This window comes from Agelaius tricolor, unplaced genomic scaffold (genome assembly GCF_023055355.1).
Source record: "Agelaius tricolor isolate 1412-34295 unplaced genomic scaffold, bAgeTri1.0.p SCAF_15, whole genome shotgun sequence".
Lineage (NCBI taxonomy): Eukaryota > Metazoa > Chordata > Aves > Passeriformes > Icteridae > Agelaius > Agelaius tricolor.
Genome location: NW_027269275.1, coordinates 9,164,001 through 9,170,000, shown reverse-complemented (window position 1 = coordinate 9,170,000; position 6,000 = coordinate 9,164,001). Strand labels below are relative to the sequence as shown.

Genomic DNA, 6,000 nt, shown 5'->3' with positions numbered 1-6,000 from the left:
GGGCTCTGTCTGGGGAAGTATTTTACAAGAAAGATAATATAACAGAAAATTACTGGAGCTGCACAGGTCTCTGGTGGATTTCTTAGGGGCCTGCTAAGTTTCTGTAGAATCAACAAATGCTTTATTAATCTAAATTTGCGGTTTTGTTCCTGCCTCTCTTCAGACGGCTCGGGCTCGCCGGAGGAGGCTCGGCGGGAGCGGGGCGGCCGGCGGCAGAGCCCGGCCCGGCCGGGGGAGGCCGGGGGCGGCCGCGGGCCCCTCCCGGCCCGGCCGGGGCTGCGCTGGCAGATAAGGCGGGGACGGAGGGGGTCCCTGCCAGCTGTGCGGGGCCGGCGCTGACTGGGAGCGGCTGATAAGGGCCCCGCGCGGGAGCCCAGCCGGCAGCGCCGCTCCGCCAGCGCGCTGCGGGGCCGCGGCTGGCGAGGAAAGTTAAACACAACTGGTCCGGGGGCGGCGGGGAGGGCTGCGCTGCAAGATAATGGTAATTGATTGAATCAAAGTCGCAGAGCAGCCTTGTTTTTCCTCGCAATTAATTTTTTTTTTTTTCTAATTTTCAGACCGAAGTATCCGAAGAGCTCAGGTTGCACCGAGCACATGCTGCACTAAAAGATAATAAGCACATGCCCTCTTCAGCTTTTTGGGGGAAATTCAGGCCAAGAAAAGGCACAATTAAACAAAACGCACCCCCTTAAAGTTGCGAGCACACGGCTCCAAGCTCAGCAGAGCGTGCTCTTAAGGACAGGGAAAATCAATGGCCTTTTCAGGTCGCCAGGCTGTGTGTGCTGGCTACTAGCGACCAGCAGTCAATTTTGCCCACAAAGCCAGCAGATAGTGACACCAGAGAAGGGGATTGTCAGGGGACTGAGTTGTGCTGTGTCCACACATTGGGCATTTCGGCAGCCCTTCTTTCTCTCCTGCTCCCCACCACAACACCATACCCCACAGCTCAAGATAGATGTAGAGGAAAACAGAGATTGATGCCATTTGTGTTTTCGTATCTGTTGCTTTGCAGCTTCAGTTTAGCCAGTTTGGATCTTTCTCACTAGCAACTTGCCAGCCAGAAATTTTTCTTCTCTTTTAAGGGGATTCCCCCTAATATAGCATTCAGGAGTAGTAATATAGTTTGTGTGGTTTGAGAAAATAAAACCTTTTAGTCTTTGGCAATTGCATCTGCAAGCAGTAAAATCTTATTTCAGCACAGCGTGTAGAGTGCAGGATACCTAATAGCTAGTAAACTATTTAAAAAAGTCTTCTGCTTGATCAGATATAGTGCTTAATGTATAGTGCTGTATCTTGCCCAGCACATAATTAGTATTGAGGGTGGAAAAGCCTCCCCTGTGGACCATGACACCACAGACCTAAACTGGCATTTTTTCCACACATTAGAGTTTTCTTTCTTTAGTGGAGGACATTTCTTTGCTTGTTTTAAAAATCATTCTCTAAGACTTAACAGACTGTATTAGTGTATTGTGTATCTTAAATGAACCTTGCAAGCTCTAGCAGTGTATTCTTCTTCCCATATAGGCACTGTGTAGGGTGGGCAGCCAAGCAGTATTGTAGTGCCAGAGAGATCAAACGTTGGCTAGGAAAAAAAACACCCAACCCTAACCTGGGAAATAAAAATTAACCAACCCACTTTTGCAGTGATTTTGTTGGATCCCATCCTGGAACAAGTGTATGTATGGATGTGCTAGGAAAATGAACGGGCCTTATTGAGGTAAGACACTGTGGTTATCTAATCATGAAGAAGTTGTGATTTTCACTAGAGCTCTGTCATGTTTTCTTCAGAATGGCAGCAGAAGATTTCTTTATGTGTGGGCCAGATTATTGGGATTTCTTCCCAACTAGTGAAAGGGTGGAACATTTGCTATCTGTTTGAGCAGGAGCAGGGTATCCTGATATCCTATCAAACAGATTAATAGGTCTCCTCTGCTGAAAGAGCTGGTAATCTGCCTTGTCATGACCACTGGTTATGAAAGGGACAAGTTAGCTCTGAAGAAAGATGACTTTCTTGAAGGAACCATGTAAAAATTTTGGCCTAATGCCAGCACAACCATTGCTGATCAACTATGGCTCAGATTAGAGACTCCTTGTGTGGAAAAAAAAGGGTTTTTTTCTTTTTGCTTATGGGCTTGAGAGCCTACTGGGTTACTGTTGCCATCCTCCCCTCTGACGTTTCTGGTTCCAGTATAATTAAACCTACAGCTGTAATGTGGTCTTGTCTTTTTAGCCACTGTGGTATGACTGGCAGGTGACACTGTCCTTGTCTACCTCAAATACAGCTGGTGAGCTGCTCCTAGGCAGTCAGATGTTTTTAGACTAGGCCAGTGCTTGGCAGCGCCCCTTTCATCCTCCTCCCAGCCTGGCCAGTGTGCTCAGCTTGTCGATCTCAGAAGTGCTGACAGCAATGTGGAGAGCAACTGCCAAAGCAAAAGTACTCTGAGGTCATTTGGATAGATACAAGTGAGTAAAATTCATGGAGATAAGGTGCACCCACTCAGCACCTGCCCACCTCTGTGCTCCTCTATGCTAAGGCCCCTTGCTGCCAGCAGGGCTGCTGCCAGCCTGTGCTGACATCAAGCACTCTCTGGGCTGAGCCACCAGCCCTGCCTGGGAGGGGTGTGGGGAAAGGACAAAACCAGCTTCTGTTGGAAAGATTTAAAAAATTACCCCTGTGCTGATGCAATGCTGAGTTTTGGGGTGTGAGCCAGTCTATAGGGCACTGGCAGTGACAGGCAGCTGGAGGAACTGGCCTCTGCTGAACTAAGTCCTGAAATGAAAAGGGGGCAGGTTTGAACCTAAAAGTGAAACAAAGAGCAGGGCTGGCTGTGCTCATTGGTGGCTGTTGGTTTTCCTGTGCCGTGTCGCCTCCAGCGCGGTGTGCGAGGCGCAGGCGCAGCCCAGGCACCACAGCAGGACGGACGCGCTGCGCTCCACGTGCTGAGGTGGGACTGCTCTCCTGCCCCACCCGTGTGTCTGGGCGTGCAGAGGGGCCAGGGGCTGCAGGGTGGTGAAGAGGAAGGCGAGGTGAGGCAGCAGTCAGTGGTGGCAGGGTGGGAAGCAGGTGGCTGGCACTGTGTCGGGGACACAGAGGGAAGGAGGCTGAGGGACAACCCACAAATACCAGGGTGAGTTAAGATACCTTAAAGACAGTAGTTTGCTGGGAAACAGACTTGTATGCTTGTTTGGCCACATGCTAGCTTTTAAATGTACAGTGGGAGATAAAGGACACACTTTGGGTGAATTCTCAAAGCAGTGGAGGTAGGAGAGTAGTAACAGGGTAGCAGCTGCTTGGGAGGTGGCAGCAAGAGAGGAAATGTCAGCATGGAGGGAGCAGAAAAGGGAAGAATGGAGAAGGAAGCATCACCAAAATGATTTGTATTCCTTTGTTAAGAGCTTGGGACATTTGTAAGTGAAACAACTCCTGCTTTTCCTGGATCATCTCCTTTTCCCTACTTTTGTACAGGCCTGTGTGGCCATGCAGCCCAGGTCTTTTTCCATTCCTAGGCGTGTGTTACACCTATTACCAAAGCATCACTAAGGTATTAGCATGATTTTCAGGTGAGTGCTCTGACAATGGGGTTGTTCTTGCCATATAATTCACAGAGCTTTGCTCAAGTCACAGCTAGAACACTATACCTGCCCTAGAGAATAAGGAGGAAATTCACCAGGTTATTTTAAGTTGATTCTGTAGAGGCATGCAGGAATATATCTGAGTTAAACTCAAAGGGAAATGATCAGATTGGCAGCAGATTTTATCAGGTTTGTAGTTGCATTAGGAGCTCATATGAATCTTTAAAAATGTTTTAGAATTGAAAAACTTCAAGGTTTTGAGAAAACTTGTCTCACAAAAGTGATCAGTATGACTATGTGTCTCATACAGCACAGGTAGGCAAGTTCAGTAAGGCATCAGGTACTTTATGTTGGGGTAGCCATGTGAACACTGGAGCAGTGTGCATAGGCATTAAGAAGCATCAGAGTTCTGCTTTGTCTTTTAGTTGCATTCAAGGTGCAGGAGACCTGTGAAATTGTTTTTCAGCTCTGGTAGTGCCAGGTTTAAGGAGTGTTAGCTGAGCAATAGTGCCTTTCTGAAGCACATAATCTTGAACTTTCCCCCCCTAATCATTGAATGTGTGTTAAATTCACCTAGGTCTTGTAATTTTGACAGTTTTTGGGGTTTTTTCCAGATCTTCATTATGTAGGCAGCAGTCTCTCCATTGCCATGCATTGATGCTCTCTTTTGTATTGCTCTCTTTTATACTGTCGCTGGTCTTGGGTTTACAGAGCTGTGGACAAAACAGTTGGCAAGGAAAGTTAATGACTTCAGGAAGGGATAGACGAGTCTGCTCTGACCATGGAGACGACAGAAATGTAGAAAGGATGGAAAGAGGGTAAGCAAGGGGAAGCTGACAGATTGTGTTCTAGAGGAAGGTTAGAGTAACAGGACTGGAAATGGGGCAGAGGATGTGAGTCAGGGTGGGAACTGCCAAGAGAAAGATGAGAAATGTCAAGGAAGCATGGGGAGAGAAGGAGGGGAATAGACTGGTAAAAGGTAGAGTGGATCTGGAGGCAGCAACTAAAGTGAAACATACAGGCTAAGGTAGTTGACTCAGAAGAAGACGTGGGAAATGTAAGATGAAATTAACAACTTCAGCAAAGGATATCTTCCACTCTTAAAAAAGTCCAAAACTTATTAGAAGGAAGAAATGCATCTACTTGATTTTACTTTCCTGTGCTTTTGACCAGGCAGTTCTGCTTTCTTTTCCAACACTGATGGCTGTCTCATGATTTCCCTGAGACATTGTCATAGAAATAGACACAGAAAGCAAATGTCCTGCTTCTAGGAAGCACGGGCAGGTAGTGTCTTCTCTACCCAGTGAGAGATGGGCTTCCAGCCTATTAGAGAAATTTTTTTGATAAAGCATTCTCAAAAAAAAAAGTTATTGAAATGACTGGTGACTTTCTTCTGGTAGTAAAAGACTTTGAGAAACAGTTTATGTAGAGATGATCTCCATATGTCCTTTCCAAACTAAATTACTCTGTGATTGAACCTTCTGAGGAAAAAGAAACTGTGAAGTTTGAGTTTTGTTTCTGGTGCAGGTTGAAAAGGCTTAATGAGTAGTGCTCTGTTCTAGCAAAGTTAGATGAGAACCAGGTGATTGACTTCCACAGGCAAAATAAGAATTCCTCAATCCTGACAGCAAATGTTGCTTGAGTTCCTGGGTAAATAACTCAATTAACTCTGCAAGATGCCCTTCTCTTGGGTTATAGTCCAGCAACCACTTTAGGATGTCCCTCCCTTTGCAGGAATACCCGTGGGTTTCCAGAAAGTGAGACAGGAAAAGGCACACATGCTCCTAGTGACGGCACCTTGAGCTCATTACTCTGCTTTTTAGATATGCTGGCATTGTCTCAACAGCCTGCATTCACATTTATGGCCTTCCAGACTGCTTATCTAGGAGAGAATGTGTGCTCAGCCTGCTCCAGTTCCATCTGAGCTTGAGCTCAGGGCCCACACACAGCACACCATGGCCTGGGCAGCACCAGCATTGGACTCTCAAAGATGCAAAGGCAAGACACAAAGGGGAGGTAGCTCTCCATGTAGATCTTTAACTTCTGGCAGTCCTGTTGGTGATCCCACTGTCTCTTGAGCTTGTCTCAACAAATATATCAAAAATAGCTGAACTATTAGTAAATTATTCCCTCTCATGAATGAGCATGTAAGTATTTTTTTAATGAGATAAAAGAAAATGAGTCTTATTCTGCACCATCCTTATTAGTTTGCATTCCAATTAATTCATTCATGTTAATTCATCTTGGAATGTTTTGGAAGATTTCTCAGCATCAACCAGTGCATTTTGTGGGACAGTCTATGGAAAGGACAGAACATTTGCTGAAGAGCCTTTACTGTATTTTCCCAATAGAATTCTCTACTCAGTGCTGAGGTTTCAAGAGGCTTTGAGTGAGCTGGTTGAGCATCCTTTTGAACCCATCATGGAT

At 46.2% G+C, this 6,000-nt stretch overlaps 1 protein-coding gene across 10 annotated transcripts in view; it reads left to right on the top strand.

The window, feature by feature from the left end:
• Positions 1-6,000, top strand: part of ZNF423 (zinc finger protein 423) — a 281,081-nt gene that overhangs the window by 146,057 nt on the left and 129,024 nt on the right. The window contains exon 1 of one of the 10 annotated variants that reach the window (XM_071440363.1): positions 2,830-2,945. The exons of 8 other annotated variants lie outside the window; for them this stretch is intronic. The gene's annotated coding sequence lies outside the window, so the exon portion shown is untranslated. Of the gene's footprint in view, positions 1-2,829; positions 3,028-6,000 lie in introns of those variants that run through there. One more of the 10 variants, XM_071440361.1, reaches the window with a different exon arrangement.